The sequence below is a fragment of the Anticarsia gemmatalis genome, chromosome 3 (genome assembly GCF_050436995.1).
Source record: "Anticarsia gemmatalis isolate Benzon Research Colony breed Stoneville strain chromosome 3, ilAntGemm2 primary, whole genome shotgun sequence".
Lineage (NCBI taxonomy): Eukaryota > Metazoa > Arthropoda > Insecta > Lepidoptera > Erebidae > Anticarsia > Anticarsia gemmatalis.
In genome coordinates this window covers 4,401,660-4,416,611 of record NC_134747.1, presented here as the reverse complement: position 1 = coordinate 4,416,611, position 14,952 = coordinate 4,401,660, and the positions used below count along the sequence as shown (strand labels likewise).

The window sequence follows — 14,952 nt, the reverse complement described above, 5'->3', positions numbered from 1 at the left end:
TAGACAGTACATACCTACCTTTGTTGGCATTATCACAATTTACTTAAGATGACATCAGTGGATAACAATCTTTATAAAAACAAGAAATCTTACATTATGTGAACAGATTTTTTATGCTTATGGATATGAGTGGCTCTATATGCAATGTTGACCTGTGAACTTAGAATGGCATTATATTGTAACTTTGTTGTATAGTTTGTATAGAGGAAATGTTCCATGCTATAATCTCATAATCCCTTAATAAAAATATGGTTTCAATGTCTTCTTGTCTGATTCTGTTGATATTTTTTAAAAGTTACTTGAGTCCAAAATGACTCAATGCAAGACAGGCTGGTTAAACGGGATATTTTACCCGTTTCTTTTAATTATCTAGGTACTGTTCAATAAGTTTTAAGAGAGACATTTAGTTTGATGATAAATGGAAAGGAAAAGCTTTATAGATGTGGTCTCTTCATAAACTATAACTTCATGAAATCTTACTCATCTAGTAAAGTTTCAAAAGAAGTGGGTTTTAAACTATCTGGTTTTATATGAAAAGGTAAATTCTTATAACAAAAACTGAAATCAAATTTTATAGTCTGTAAACTCTTACACTGAAGAAATCTCTAGTAATTCTCAATTGATTGTTGATTGAACAATAAAAACTTACGCTGCATGATACACCTACCTAGGAAGGCACCTATGTACCTACCTATAATTTTATCATTAGCAGAATGAAACTGGTTTACTAATTACATAGTTAATTACATACTTACATAAGTAGATACTTATAAATCATTTTGATTGGTAATGATTTATTAATTCCTGTAACTTGTTTCTTACCTAATTATTTTTATTGAATAATAATTATGTACCTGCATACCAGAACTCGCAAAAATCAATTCAAGCCTATACTAACTTTTTTACCACTCCATCTAATTAATGCTTTGGTGTTTTTTAGCACACAAGTTTGTTCCCGAACTCCACCCTTTATTTACCAGTAGACTCTTTAAACTCTGCCAAGACTCAGTTTTATTGTATTGTTTTATGAGAGTATATTGCTTATTCATTCCTGGTGCTTAGACTGTAATGCATCCATTGTGCTAAAAATTATACATTCACAACTTACACAATAGTTACATCTCTAATTTGAGAGCTCCAAAATGTCAGCGTAGAGTGAATCGGCCGCGGCTCTCGTGACGCAACAACCGTTACCAATTCACACGACGGGTTTGTACTCTGTTATTCCTCGGGGGCTACAACAGCTACAACTTAGTGAAGTCATTTAGCTTTAGATGAAACATCCTCAGTCGGATTGGTTGTAGGCGTTTCATAATTGTGGCGTTTAGCGGCAGTTTCCCACGGTTCGATTGTTATTCTGTACTGGATGTCGAGCGAGCGTCGTGCGTAGCCGTCGAGGTGACTGATACCGCTGCGTGAGACTGCACTGTTATGTTTTCGGAAACGGGTCCATCCCAAGTAGGGTTACAACTTCCTTAAACAGTTTAAGTGTGCTGTACATTTTTTTGGGTTGGAGCGATAACAAGGCTTAATTAAAATCCACTTGTTTTGAATTCGTATAGGAATCCACTTAGGTATAAAAAAACCATGAGGAAAAATATTAGTTTGTTTTATCGTTTACTTTTTGGTATAGGTAGGTACCTACATGATCTCATTTACAGAAGTCTTATATTCATGTTGATACAGCAATAGCTACATAACATGTTTCAACTATACATTTCTGTTAACAAGTTTCCGAGTCTTCTTAAATACTTCATTGGTTATTAAAGTACGTATATACCTAACTGCCTACCTATGACGTTTCCTGATCAAAAAACTGCCGATAATAAGGTTCCTATTACAAAATAACATATTATTAACATCACTCGCTGCCAGTATAAATATCAGCTAAGGTACCTATATGTTCATAATATATACACTTTATCAAATAAGTGGGCTGTTGTATGTTACAAAGAAACAATGCGCGCTAGTTAGGTGAGCAGTAGGTAAATATGGTGTTTGCATAGTGTGGCGAGCGTTATCTATTTGGGTCGTTGTTTCCTCATTTGGCCCCCGATTGCACCCGTCTATGCTAAGTTCATAACCTTTTACCTATTTCTAATTCTTAAACATTTTTTTTAAACAGCAAAAGGTAGGTCGTGCCTTCTTGTAATTTGCTAAGTTATTAGAATCAACATTTTGTTACTTTCAAGCGTGGGCTAACTTGGTTGTTTCTGAACTTAACTACGTTTTGTGAATGCGGCCCGACCGCCTTGGATGTTTGTGTTGCGGCGTCACCGAGTTTAATGAAATTCCGAGTATTTAACTCTCCGTGTTTGAGAATTTGCTTAACAGGCATTGTCTTCTGTTGTTAATTTTAGCAACATTTTTGGGTCGATATTATTTAGATGGGTAGGGTAAAGCACCCAGTAGTCAGCCCCCAACCAGTAGTCAGCCTTTACAGGCTTTATATCCATATAATTAGTGTAGAAAATAGTAAAGACCAATAAAATAATCATTAATCGAATCTGTATAATCTTATTGACTAATATGCACAATTACGATTCGATAGCATGGCAGGTTGACGTGTTACACTCATTCTTATGAACTGCCATGAAAGACATGGGCAAAAACGTCGCCATTGCTATTTTTTTGTTAAGGATTCGTGTTTTAGTTTTTGGCATGTTTTTAAATGAATTTGATGCAATATGGAACGAATTGATATTTTATGCTAGTATTTAATAGTTTATCTTCGATAAAATCATGCATTGCAGGCGTTTTATTTGTCTTTTGTATTATAAATTAACGTGGCCGACTATTGGGTTTGCAAAATATGAGGTTGATCCAGTACTCGGCCATGGGTGGCTGACTACTGGTTTTTTTGCAATTCTCATATATGTGGTTGAAATTAACAGGGCGAATACTTCTCAACATAACTATTGCGTTGAGCTAAACTCTTCTAAGACAAAAATAGTATTTTACCAGTAGTCGGCCGCATATAAAGTCAGTGAATTTCATGAGGCCGACCATTGGACCTACATATCCCATAGTCGGCCGTCAGTTTTGCTAAATGAAATTGGGTCTTAAATCCTTTCATTAAGGTTCAAATTTGTGGACGGCTATGTTGGCACAAAACTTAGTTACTTGTTTTCGAATAGTATCATATCAAAAAGACCAAAAGATCTGTATAAAGAGGAATAATTGTCATGTGCTATGGTGGCGATCAGAAATGTTATGAAAATCATGGAAACGAGTCGAGTACTTGGCATTTCACACATTATTATAACACTACAAGTCCGAAATCGTTTAATAGTCGCACAAATGCCCCGTACCATACGGGGCTTTGTAAGCTAGACTAAGTGCACTCCCAAAAACAAATGACTGCCTTAAGAAACTGGTCACGATATGCTGGAATCAGCTTCCAGTTTCACCGGATGCAGCTGAATAGCAGTGTTTTACATGGAGCAACTGCCTATATGACTTCCACAACCCAGTTACCTGGGCTATACCACGATTACCATAAGACTGGTTATCAGATTTTCAAGCTTCTGACTAATGGCAACGATTGCCAGAGATCCTTGAATGCCCGCCGGGACCTACAATTTACCATGCCTTCCGAAACACGAAGGAATTTTGGGAAATGAGAAAAGAAAGGAATGATACCAGTCACTTCTATCATCTACCTTCTATTTCCTAGCCTACCATTGACTTATGTTTCAACACATCAAGAAAGCTAAAATAGTTTTATAGAAGAGAGCATCTTTTGTAGATTGGGGAGAGTTGAAAAACAGAAGGAATAAAGGAACAGAAAATAAACTTTTATCGCTGTGAACCGTGTGAAGAAAGATTGACTAGAAAACATTTAGAAATCAATTACCTAAGTGCTAATAACTATAAATTAAAATCTTGAAAACCCCCGATTTCACAATATATTTTTTTATTTCATACTTTTTATAGGTTGGTGGTTAGGTTAAGCCATTCTGACTTTCCCACCACCAGCTTTCTCAGCATGCGAAGCCATTTGAGACCCCGTCCGAGTAAATTTGCAGACATTCGGTTAATCTCCCCACTTTAACCCACTACAACTTTTAAACGGCTCCACCGATTTTCATCAAACATGTCTAAAAACACTCGCACATAAGTCACCTTTAATTAAAAAAAAACTAAATTGAAATCACTGCATCCTTTCGGGAGTTATGATGCCATAGACAGACAGACACACAGACAGACACGTCGAACCTTATAACACCCCTCTTTTTGCGTCGGGGGTTAAAAATTAATGGATGCATAAATTGTACTGCATGGTATTATTGCAAATGTGCTTTATTTCCTGGAGATTTCAATAAAAATATATTTAAAATAGAACATTTGTATTGAGTAAGTAAGAGGCTGACTACTGGGTAAGACGTGGCTGACTACTGGCGAAATGGGGCTGACTACTGGTAAAAAGTGCCATATTTTGTTTAATGTGGATTTTTTCCATAATAATCTTATAAATATGATATTTTTTTATTTTTTTCTTAAAGTTTAATAAATTACCTTTCATACAATGACTAATGATTTTACATCTAGTAGTAAATGTTAAAAATATGGCTAAATCAAATTGACATTTTCACTAAAAGGCTGACTACTGGGTGGTTTACCCTACCTACCTGCCTATAATAATATGAAATGGCACAGCTTATCTACCTAGTCAGTTTTATAGTTTATGCAGTTACCTAGTCACTGGCTCACCCTATTTATCACATTCCCATAAGTATGATTCAGAATTATGTATTAGAACAACAGAAACGATTTATGTGGTGTTTCGGTAATTTATTTTTTTAATATGCAACCATTAATCAATTACCGTTTTATTAAACCTATTTATTAGTAACTTACTATTAAGTTCATTATTTTTTAACTGCCAAAATAATTTTCTTCTGATGTTTTCAAGCTTCGGGGATTATTGTTCCCGTTTTTATATCAAAAATAGATAGATAGGTATGAAGATTGAAATTTTATATTTTGTAAATGTTGCAACATCGATCGATGTCGCGTCATGAAGTTGATCGAATCGGACAAATCTTAGGCAGTCGTGCGCACAGGTCATCGACCCGGACTTATCAATAATCAAAATTGTAGAGCCCTTCGACCCAACTTTTAATATTTGAAGTCTTCAACATGAGTATTTGCATAGGAGCCTGTCGTGCTACTCTTTGGAAAAAATAAACCAGAAAATAACGCCTGGCGTAGCATACATTGTTTACGGAGACGCTTGAATTCTTCCGAAAGACGACGTTAGCCGGCGTTGTAAAGTCAACTTGGATAATTTCCAAAGCGGAGTACAATTTACTGCCGTACACTGTAAACACCTGCTTTAGTCAGACATTTTCTTCTTTATTTGTCTTTTCTGGATGTCAGTGTCGTTTGTTTGGTAAACTTGCAGTGAACTGATATAAGGTCAACAAACTTAAAAAAATAGTGAAGAGTGGTTTCGGCTCTTTCTAAAATAAAGCATAAATAGATAAGGAGCTTGCACCTTCTTACCTATTAATTGCATTTCAGCAATTTATTTTATATTACTTTAGCTTATGAGACTTACTATTTATTGCTTAGGATAAAAGTATAACAAATTAACCCCAGACGCTGATGTTAGACGGAACATGATCATGCAGCAAAAATATATTCAGGTAGCAGTGTTAGGTAGGTAAATCTAATTATCGCAGTTTAAAACTATCTGTCAGTTGTACACAAAAATATTGTAATAATCATCCAGCCTACCTCATTACCTTTTGAGATGCAAATCATACGTTTCCACAGGACACAGATTACAGTAGCATGGCCCACTAATTAATTGCAATATAGTACTAACTATATACCTAGTTGATAAATCGAGTGAAATATTTAACGTAAGTCACCTTTGACCGACGTTCGTGCTCCACGTGAACTCGACTCGATAGGTGAAAGGAGCGTAATCGTACCACGCGGTACTACTTGACGTCGTTGATGTCGCTCGCCTCCTTGGTACGACGATGTTGTATGACCTAGACACACCTTGAATACCTTCCAATACAATACAATGATTTACTAAGAAGTGGTTTCTATGGGATATCAACACCGAAATAGTAAATGTTCCTTGTTTACAACTTCTGTATCAGGTTTTATGTGTTTTAGTGGACGGTTAAATAGTAATTACTATGGTAATAACAATCAAGACACTAATATATTTAGAAGATACCTAAATGTCTTAGTCCACACGCTATAAATGTCAGCGAAGAAAACTAAATTACTGAGAATCTTATGCAGTTATGCGGAACTAACTCCGCTAGATTTCATCAGATACATTCCGCCTGTCGTGTCGTTACATTAATGGATATATTGTGATGACACTCAAAGTGCTGACCTGAATATGTGAAACATTGTATTTTTAAATGTTGCACTTTTATTTTGATACGCGATCGATAGATGGATGTAAAGCTTCTATAAAATAAACACGCGTGAAGGAATGTGGGGCGAAATTGGAAAGCATCGTGATTCTTGTTATTTCCTACGTTCTGAACATTTAATTTTGTGATACAGTAACGATCAAATGATATTTTAGTTAATATTATCGTGTTTTTAAAAACATCAGTATTTTCGTCTTTCGATAGTGTAATTCGCATTATTTTTGTAAAATAAGAATTTAATCAAATAATAATTAATCATGTAATAATAAAATATTAAATTACGTTTGTGTTGAATTAGACATGTTACTCGATTGCTACAAATAATGCTTACTGTGAACTAGGGAGGTTGCTATAATAATTTAATCTGATAAACATAGTTTCATAATTGTATTTCTCATAGTTTTGTATTTGATACTTCCGTGTAGAATGTCGCTGCATACGTGTAAGAACATACGACAACTAGAAACGAGTAATCAGTGCAGACCTTGCTATTTCTTGTTTATTACTTAGGTATCTAGCCGTCTATGTACGATTTTATGTTAATTATTGTTGTGCTCCAGCGGAGGGACGTGTCTAAGACACGACAGTCACCATGCCATAAAATCGACGTGGACCTTAAATATTCATACGAGGCAGTCGACGCCGGTACATCAATATTAATAACTTACCCGGCCGGTGATAGAAAAGCGCTTCACCATTAAATTGTTGGGGAACTGTTACGTAATTATATTCAACTACTGAACCATAACGAGTTTGTAGTTTTAGTTACATATTGATTCTGCCTATAAATGAAAGACAGCCACGTGGAATTCAAATGATTAGATACACACCTATAGAAATAGTTACCTATTTAGTAATTGTAGATTATATTTAACTGTAAAGACAATTAAGATTGTTATCTTTATTATAACATGAGAAATGGTCCATATTAATAGGGACCACAAATTGGTAGCTGATTCAAATTAGCAGCTTGCCTTGATAGTTGATAACGCCTAATGTCAGTAACCGCAGTAATGAACTTGCCTATCATAGGCCGGCACAAGCGGCACAACCCAAGTCATCTATCTTCTCGAGATTGCACTTTTTACTTGCCTTGTTTTACCTATTACGCTAGGTTTTCCATTTTTATTATAATTTCCTTCGTCCGACCAGCTTATTACCGATGTAGATAAGTAGGTAGATAATATAGGTATTAAATAATAAATGCCATCTTCAAGCATGCGCAGTTTACTTAGCTACTGAATATTAATAGATTGGAGAGTGATAAAAAATATAACTGAAGTAATTACATAGTAATTACATACTTATTAGATTTTAAGATGACATTTATTATGGTGGTCATAACTATCACTTTTAGTGCCGAATGTTATACTTTATCCGGTTTAGTACAATTTTATCGTTACAAATTAAGAAACATGTATACTCATTTGCAAGACGATTGGTAGCGAGAATGTCTTCTAAAATCTTAGCGAAGTGGCACATGATGTTCGGAGGTCGAATCCGTTATAAGTCAGGTTTCAACGGGGCCGAGTTTACGGTGCACATTATGTAAATACTCAACGGTTTCAAATGCCACACGATTAGTCAATAAACTTTGGTAACTATTTTGTATAATTGACAATTAATTACTCAATTATTTTACATCCAAATAACAACATAATTTCAATCAAAGAATCAATGGATACAGCCTATTTGCCTGTGTTTGATTTTAAGGTCCCACTGCTGGGCAAGGGTCTCCTCCCGTAATGAGGAAATGTTAAGGCCTTGAGTCCATCACGCTGGCTAAGTGCGGGCTAGGCATTTTGCATACCTTTAAGATCTCTCAGGCACGCAAGTCTGCATCACAACGTCTTCCTTCACCGTTGGAACAAGTGATAATTATATAATTATGACGTCTCTATAATGGCACTATTATTATCATTTACACGAATAGATTTATAGACAGAAGAGTCTAAGAGTTGTTCAATACGGTAAGTCTTACAATGTACCTTTACAAAGTTGTAATGACAATATTTACGTATGAGTTCAATAATTGCAAAATTACAGACAATAACAGCGTCCGGTTGTCTTAACTAGTAATTGATTTCCAGACATCGTAAGAGAGTCAGTATTAATTGTGTTCGCGTGTATATCCGACCTTGGCCTTAGATATCATTCGTTTGGTATCCCACACGCGATGCCCAGACAATTATTGTCAATGTAAGAAATACAAATTACTATGTAAATATGTATAGTACATATGTACAATACGTACATGTTCAATAGGAGGATGCACTTTGTTTTGCAGTGCTTCAAGTATCACGTTTTGATTGGCTGTCCATTATGATAGATATATCTATTAAGTATTATATTTACGTCTGTTAGGTAAAGTTTATTGTAAACTAGGTGGGTACTCCCTGCGCAAAATGAACTCATATCTAGTTACAATGTCCAAAACCCAAGTTCTGTTTAATCCTAACAAAACATGTTACTATTTTCGACATCGTTGAATCTTATCACTTTTTATCTCGGCCCAGATTGTTCTCAAACATGTTTTAAACGTTGATACGTAACGTGAAAATCTCCGGATTTATACACCTTGAGAATGTTATTTTATAATGTTCATAGAGATTATTTGATCTAACTGCTAACGCGAATTTAAAGCTATTTATCTACTTTATTACTATGTTTATTTACATCTTATATTACCACCTCATTTGGAAATTTATTTCATGTTATTTTACGTTTCAAAATATAAATTGCTCATAAAATTATCAAGCTTTGTAGTAAGTCTTAAGTAAAATGATTTTAATATTCTTGGTAATAGATAACGTTTAATGATTTAGAACCTTCGGTGTATAAAACTTTTTTCGATGCCAATCTCCATATTCATTTGCATACAAGCCACGTTTCGGACGCGCATATATTCCCACTGCCGTTATTTTAGTGCTAAAAGCGCCAACGCTTCACAAACATAGTCGGCATACCATAGAAATGTTAAATGGACAATATTAAATTAATTTTATGAGGACAGAATCGGAGTCATTCTTGAGACTTTTGTTTGTCTCTAAACTCTTTAATGTCTTTTAACTGTTTATTTGATAGCCATTTCTGTCAAGTTGAGCAAGTTTCTTTTCAAACCGAGTTTTCTGTCACTCCTTTAATCGAGTGAATAAATATATTGCTTAGATATTTGCACGTTCTACATAATTTGGGCTGTGTAAGCGACAAGTAAATTATGTTGATGCAACCTATAGTTGGTGTCCCATTGGTAATTCTCTCGACAACGCTAAGTATTTCATCACAACACCGCGTAGGTGTGTATCTGACAGAACAGAATATTACGTATTCACAATACGACTGTAAATTCATGCTAATTACGCTCTTAGTGGTCTTAGTGAGACGTACGTACTGTCTTTGCGACCTTGAAGTGATATTATATTACAGATTTCCACGCCATGCTTAATCAGTTATTTGTTAAGTTCTTGCAAACAATTAATTTTACACACCATACACACATCAATACATTGTGTTTAAGCACACCTACTTAATGTCTTGTAACTGCCATCATGTCATTGCCATCTGCTGACCATTATCTTGTAATAGGCTTGTCCTCTATTACACGAGATTAATATAACTAGTGATATCGGTGTCTCTGTCTTACCTTATGAGGAAATAGACGTGATATTATGTTAAATATCTATATCGCTCTCGAAATAGATAAAGTAGAAAAGTATTTTTAAAGTGAAACTTTTTGACACGTGACTTGTGTAGTAGTTAGCATATTTAGTAATCATTAATTCAGATTGATTTCATTCTAATCGTCGATTTAATGTTGCGTGACCACTCGGTCTAGTCTCAGTCGAGGCACTTTCCAAAATTGTGATTTCGCTACATTTATATCGATGTTGATTCTGACTGGTCTTAAAAAATGTTCTGTGAATGTATTGACTTACAAAAAACGTTTACAAAAATGGCGTAGAGTAAAGATACGCTTTAAGGCTACAAACAAAACAAGGTTTATGATAGTAATAGGTTTTTTAGATTGTTTCATATAATCAGTACTGTTTATATATTTGCGACTTAACTTTATCAATGAAGTCAAAGAATAAAAATTCTTCGAAGTCGGTATCATAATAAAGGCTTAGCAATTAATTATATTTCAAGTGTATCTGCAATTTGCTCTTTGCCGACTAACCACCTACCTGCCTATCCATTTATGTAATTTATATAAACATGAAAATTATTTGGCCTCAAAGTTGCCTTAACCATTGTTGGCCATCAACAATAAGGGTCATAATTCTATAAACCGCAATGTTAAATAATATATCCATAGTACTTACCTCGTTATAATGACCATGACGCATGAAAAAGATTCTTCATCTAAGCCTTTAGGACTATTCACCAATTATTCTATGGTGAAATCATATCATACAGTTACGATAATTTGACATTGATTTACATTCATTAGTGAGTTCTGTTCTAATCACAGCCACATGTTAAATTGGTGAGAGTTGTTTGAGTGACATTTCTAAGAGCTATCTATAGTTGTAGCGATATTGTGCTGCATTCGAGGTCTCTGCATAATCACGTTGGTTGACGACGCTTCAGTGTAATTAAGTCGTTTGCATTAATGTTATCAAGTGAGAAACTGCCAGTAGATCTTCATTACGGTTCGGTAGTCGCAATATTTTTAGACGGTTGTTATACAGCAACAACAATAAATAAAACTAGTGAACTGTTTACCTAGTTCGTAGTCGTTTTATTTGGCAGTGTAAAGTATATAATAGTTTAAATTTCAACCGGTGCTAATATCAAAGCCTACATCTCGACTGACAACAAAGCCAAGCTTTTAATAATGAATTAATGTAACCGGAGCTTTACTTAACACAGTTACATTACGGGTGACCTCCGACTTAAATGTGAGAAGATGAAATTGATAAACTTTGTTACCATTTGTTGCAAACTTTGTTTAACGTGTTTGTCTAAAGGGAAAACATGTTTCCCAGTATAAAGTATTTTCCCGCAAAAAATAACATAGTGTTTTTATTTTTATTTTGTAACTGACTCCGTCAATCAAGTTCTTCAATAAAAGAGCCCATACCCCTTATTTTCCACGTACATGTTTCTAACCACAAACTTTTCTAACGGTACCGAGAGCACTGGAAATGGAATTACAGACGGGCTAGACAACACAATAAACACTATATTGTTATACGTGTAATGTGTATTTGCCCGCATGTACACAATGTACGCGTACACACAAGTTACAAGGCATCGGGTTTCATTGTAAACGCATAATATTTTACTATGAAAACGTGATGTTTTCATATTTAACACTCCTGGTGTTACAGTACATTTTCATTATACTATTTATTAAATCAAGATCTGTAGAATTTGACATATTACCTACAATCTTAGACAAGAAGTGCTTTCAAATAATCTTTGTTTAGTTGTTGATACGAGCAGATTTAGCTTTGATTAACGTGATTAAGGTATAAAGCGCCTTTACTACACGGCACGTTTTAAACTTAGTCCTTAAAGAAAACGTACCGTCTACGAACTTTTAGCTCATAAACATGCTGTATAGCAGGAGCAATGTAACTTAGCGCTGTGAAAGTAATCCGTTGCCTCCGCTCTAAAATAGTTTTTCGCACAACTTCTTCCAGTTTGTTCAAAACTATTCTAACGTATGGCTGCGCTGGTAACGCGGCACGTCGTTTGCTACCGTCGATTTTCTTTCTCCACTCAGTAGCATGTGGAAATAGCTCTTTTCGGACCATTGATGTCGTTGCATTCGCTCCGCACACTATTACACATTGAATAATCGAGTACCCTTCAGCTAGACGACGACGGCGAATCGGTACAGCTCTATCGCAATGCATTTCGCAACTGTATGAGATTTTTATTGGCTTCGGTGGTATATCGACTTTGGTTTACTTGTATCCTTTAAAGCTTTGTTTTTAAGAAATATTCAATATCTATCTAGGTAGATAATAAGCTTGTCATCTATTCAGCAAAGTTCAATAATTTTTTGCTTAATCATGTCATTACAATGCAACTAGGTACCTTATCTGACTAAATAATCTTTTATACTGTTCCGTATTGTTTATTATTACTAACATGTATATAGATATGTACATTTTGAAAAGGAGAAGTTCTAAAAAAGTCAAAGATTAGAAAAGATACAACAATCAAAACCAATGTTTTATTGTCACAGTAATTTTAAATAATTATGGATAGGTAGTTAATAAACCAGTTACAATTTGGAGTGGTGTTGACTGAACTATAAAACACTAATAAACACTGACACTATTTCAGTGTTAATGTTCCGGCGGGGCACATAAACCGGGGACGTCGCACGTCGTTCACACCCCGCATATGACATTGAGTGAGCTCCGCTGCTGGAACTTTACACTATTTATTTAAAACGTTGAGCCTTGAATATTTGGCCAAATATAATTATAATATATGACCTACTAAGGGCTTTCGCATCAGATCGGTAACACTGGAAATCTATGGGAGGGCCTATGCTCAGCAGTGGACATCCAATGGATGACATGATGATGATGATGATGAAGGACTTTCTGGTAATTTGAAGACAGTGAAGTTAAAGCAAGACATAAGTTAGGCTGGTCGTAACTCAAAGGACATTATTGTTCTTGCTCGAGGATGATAATAATATTTTCTAAAACTAATTAAAAAATTGCACTGATTCTGAAGAGGACATGTCTATTTTTAAAAGAAGTTCGGTTAAATAGTATAGTGTCAAGCAAAGGGACACGAAAAGCATGCAACATTGTCGCAATGAATATGTAAATTAACGTCTTTGTCACTATTAAGGCTACGCTCAGATCACTGAACTGGAATTTACTTCATACTTTTGCTATAATGACTAACGCCTATTCTATAAGATGACTGTCGTGAATTACGTTGTACAAAGTTTTGCGAGTTTTATCAATTGTAGCGAACCTATGAGCTAAAATGGCTTACTCTAAAGATTTACGTACTTACGTTCAGCGTAAAAAATAATTTTGTTTGCACATCCATAAAGACAGTGTTCGAGAACGCGTCTGTATAATCTTCTTTTGATCTTTATTGGTCACTATTTTGAATAAATGTACAAATCCAGATTCAATGACGACATTTTGTAATGTCGATCTTGAAGTTGTGCAGTAATACCGGTAGAGCGTCAGTACCGGTCGGATATTGCGCTCTTATGGCGTCGTCGGTTCGCTTAATGCGTTTCCGATGTGACGCAAATGGGATGTTTTGTACCTCCGCAACAGTGTTGGCTTCACACTACCGCTACTGGCGCACAGGTGTGAACTATGCTCCAACTGGAACACTGTATTGTTCCTATAGCGTCATTGCCGCAACTTATGAAAATATTGCTCTAACTTGACGCAATTTTTAGATAACTTATAGGTATCTCACTCAAAATATTATTGGTCCTAAAATACACGAATCATCTTCCAGACCACTTATCGAAGCTTTGGATTGCACGGTGGTTTATCGCCGTGAAAACTAAATCGCAGCTATAAATTCTACTTCGTTTAGAAGATTTATGTGTAGAATGTTTCCAAACACAAGTATCGAATAACGCTGTATAAATTAGGCTACCTTGCTATTACGTCTTTGTTTAGACTAGATGCATCGTATCTGACTTATTTAAGAATAAATATTTTGGATCTAAAACTCGATTTAACCTTGTTTTGTGTGCACGAGAATTGTTATTTTTATAAGAACTAAGAACTCGTATTATCAGTATATCTTTACAGTACGCAGCGTTAGGAATGTGATGTATCAAGATAAAATTCTTTATCAGTCGCCTTGCTTAGTTTGAGAGACCAACTGATATGCCTAGAGAAGTAAGATGATTTCATTCAAACAGTTCCCTTACTAATGTGTACTGAGCAAAGCATATCACGTCCAAGTTTTATCTCATTTGGAGCCGGTCGTGTTTAAAGAGACTGCAACAACATTTCCAAAGACTTCCTTTTATTTTGGCCCACGTACGCTTCGTCTAAGTTTTTGTTCAAAAAGTAATCATTGTTCCTAGATAGATTGTTGTGTCCCCGTTCTTTATTATACATGTCGATGCCAGTACGTCGTTGATTTTAGTCACGCGTAGGCACCTCCGCCTGTCGGTTGGATGCTTTTGTTGCTTTTTTTACAATTACCGTTTGAAATGACATTTATAGCTACTGTTTAAAGTGATTGTGAGAACCTATACTATAAAATAATTTGTGTAGCTATAAATTAAGTACCGCAGTAAAACTGTTAACGTTACGATAATCGTGTATGTTCTACTACACTAATATGGATTTACATTGGTCTTATCCGTAATTAATAAATCTGCATATTTAACTGATCTTCTAGTGCGACATGCATTTGGCTTTCTTCACAGTGCTATTCATATTTGTAATGTGTAGACTGTCAAATCAAAACGCGGCCTCGCTGAATTCCTATGTGAGCCCACGCAAGCCCGCACACCTGTTGACGTGTTATGGGTACTTTCTACTTATATCTATTAGGGTATATTCAGAGCATTATTTGTGTGTAA

At 35.1% G+C, this 14,952-nt stretch overlaps 1 protein-coding gene across 1 annotated transcript in view; it reads left to right on the top strand.

Annotated features, from left to right (window-relative positions):
- The window catches only part of GckIII (Germinal centre kinase III), a 70,085-nt gene that overhangs the window by 885 nt on the left and 54,248 nt on the right, over nt 1–14,952 (top strand). The gene's annotated exons all lie outside the window — the stretch shown is intronic.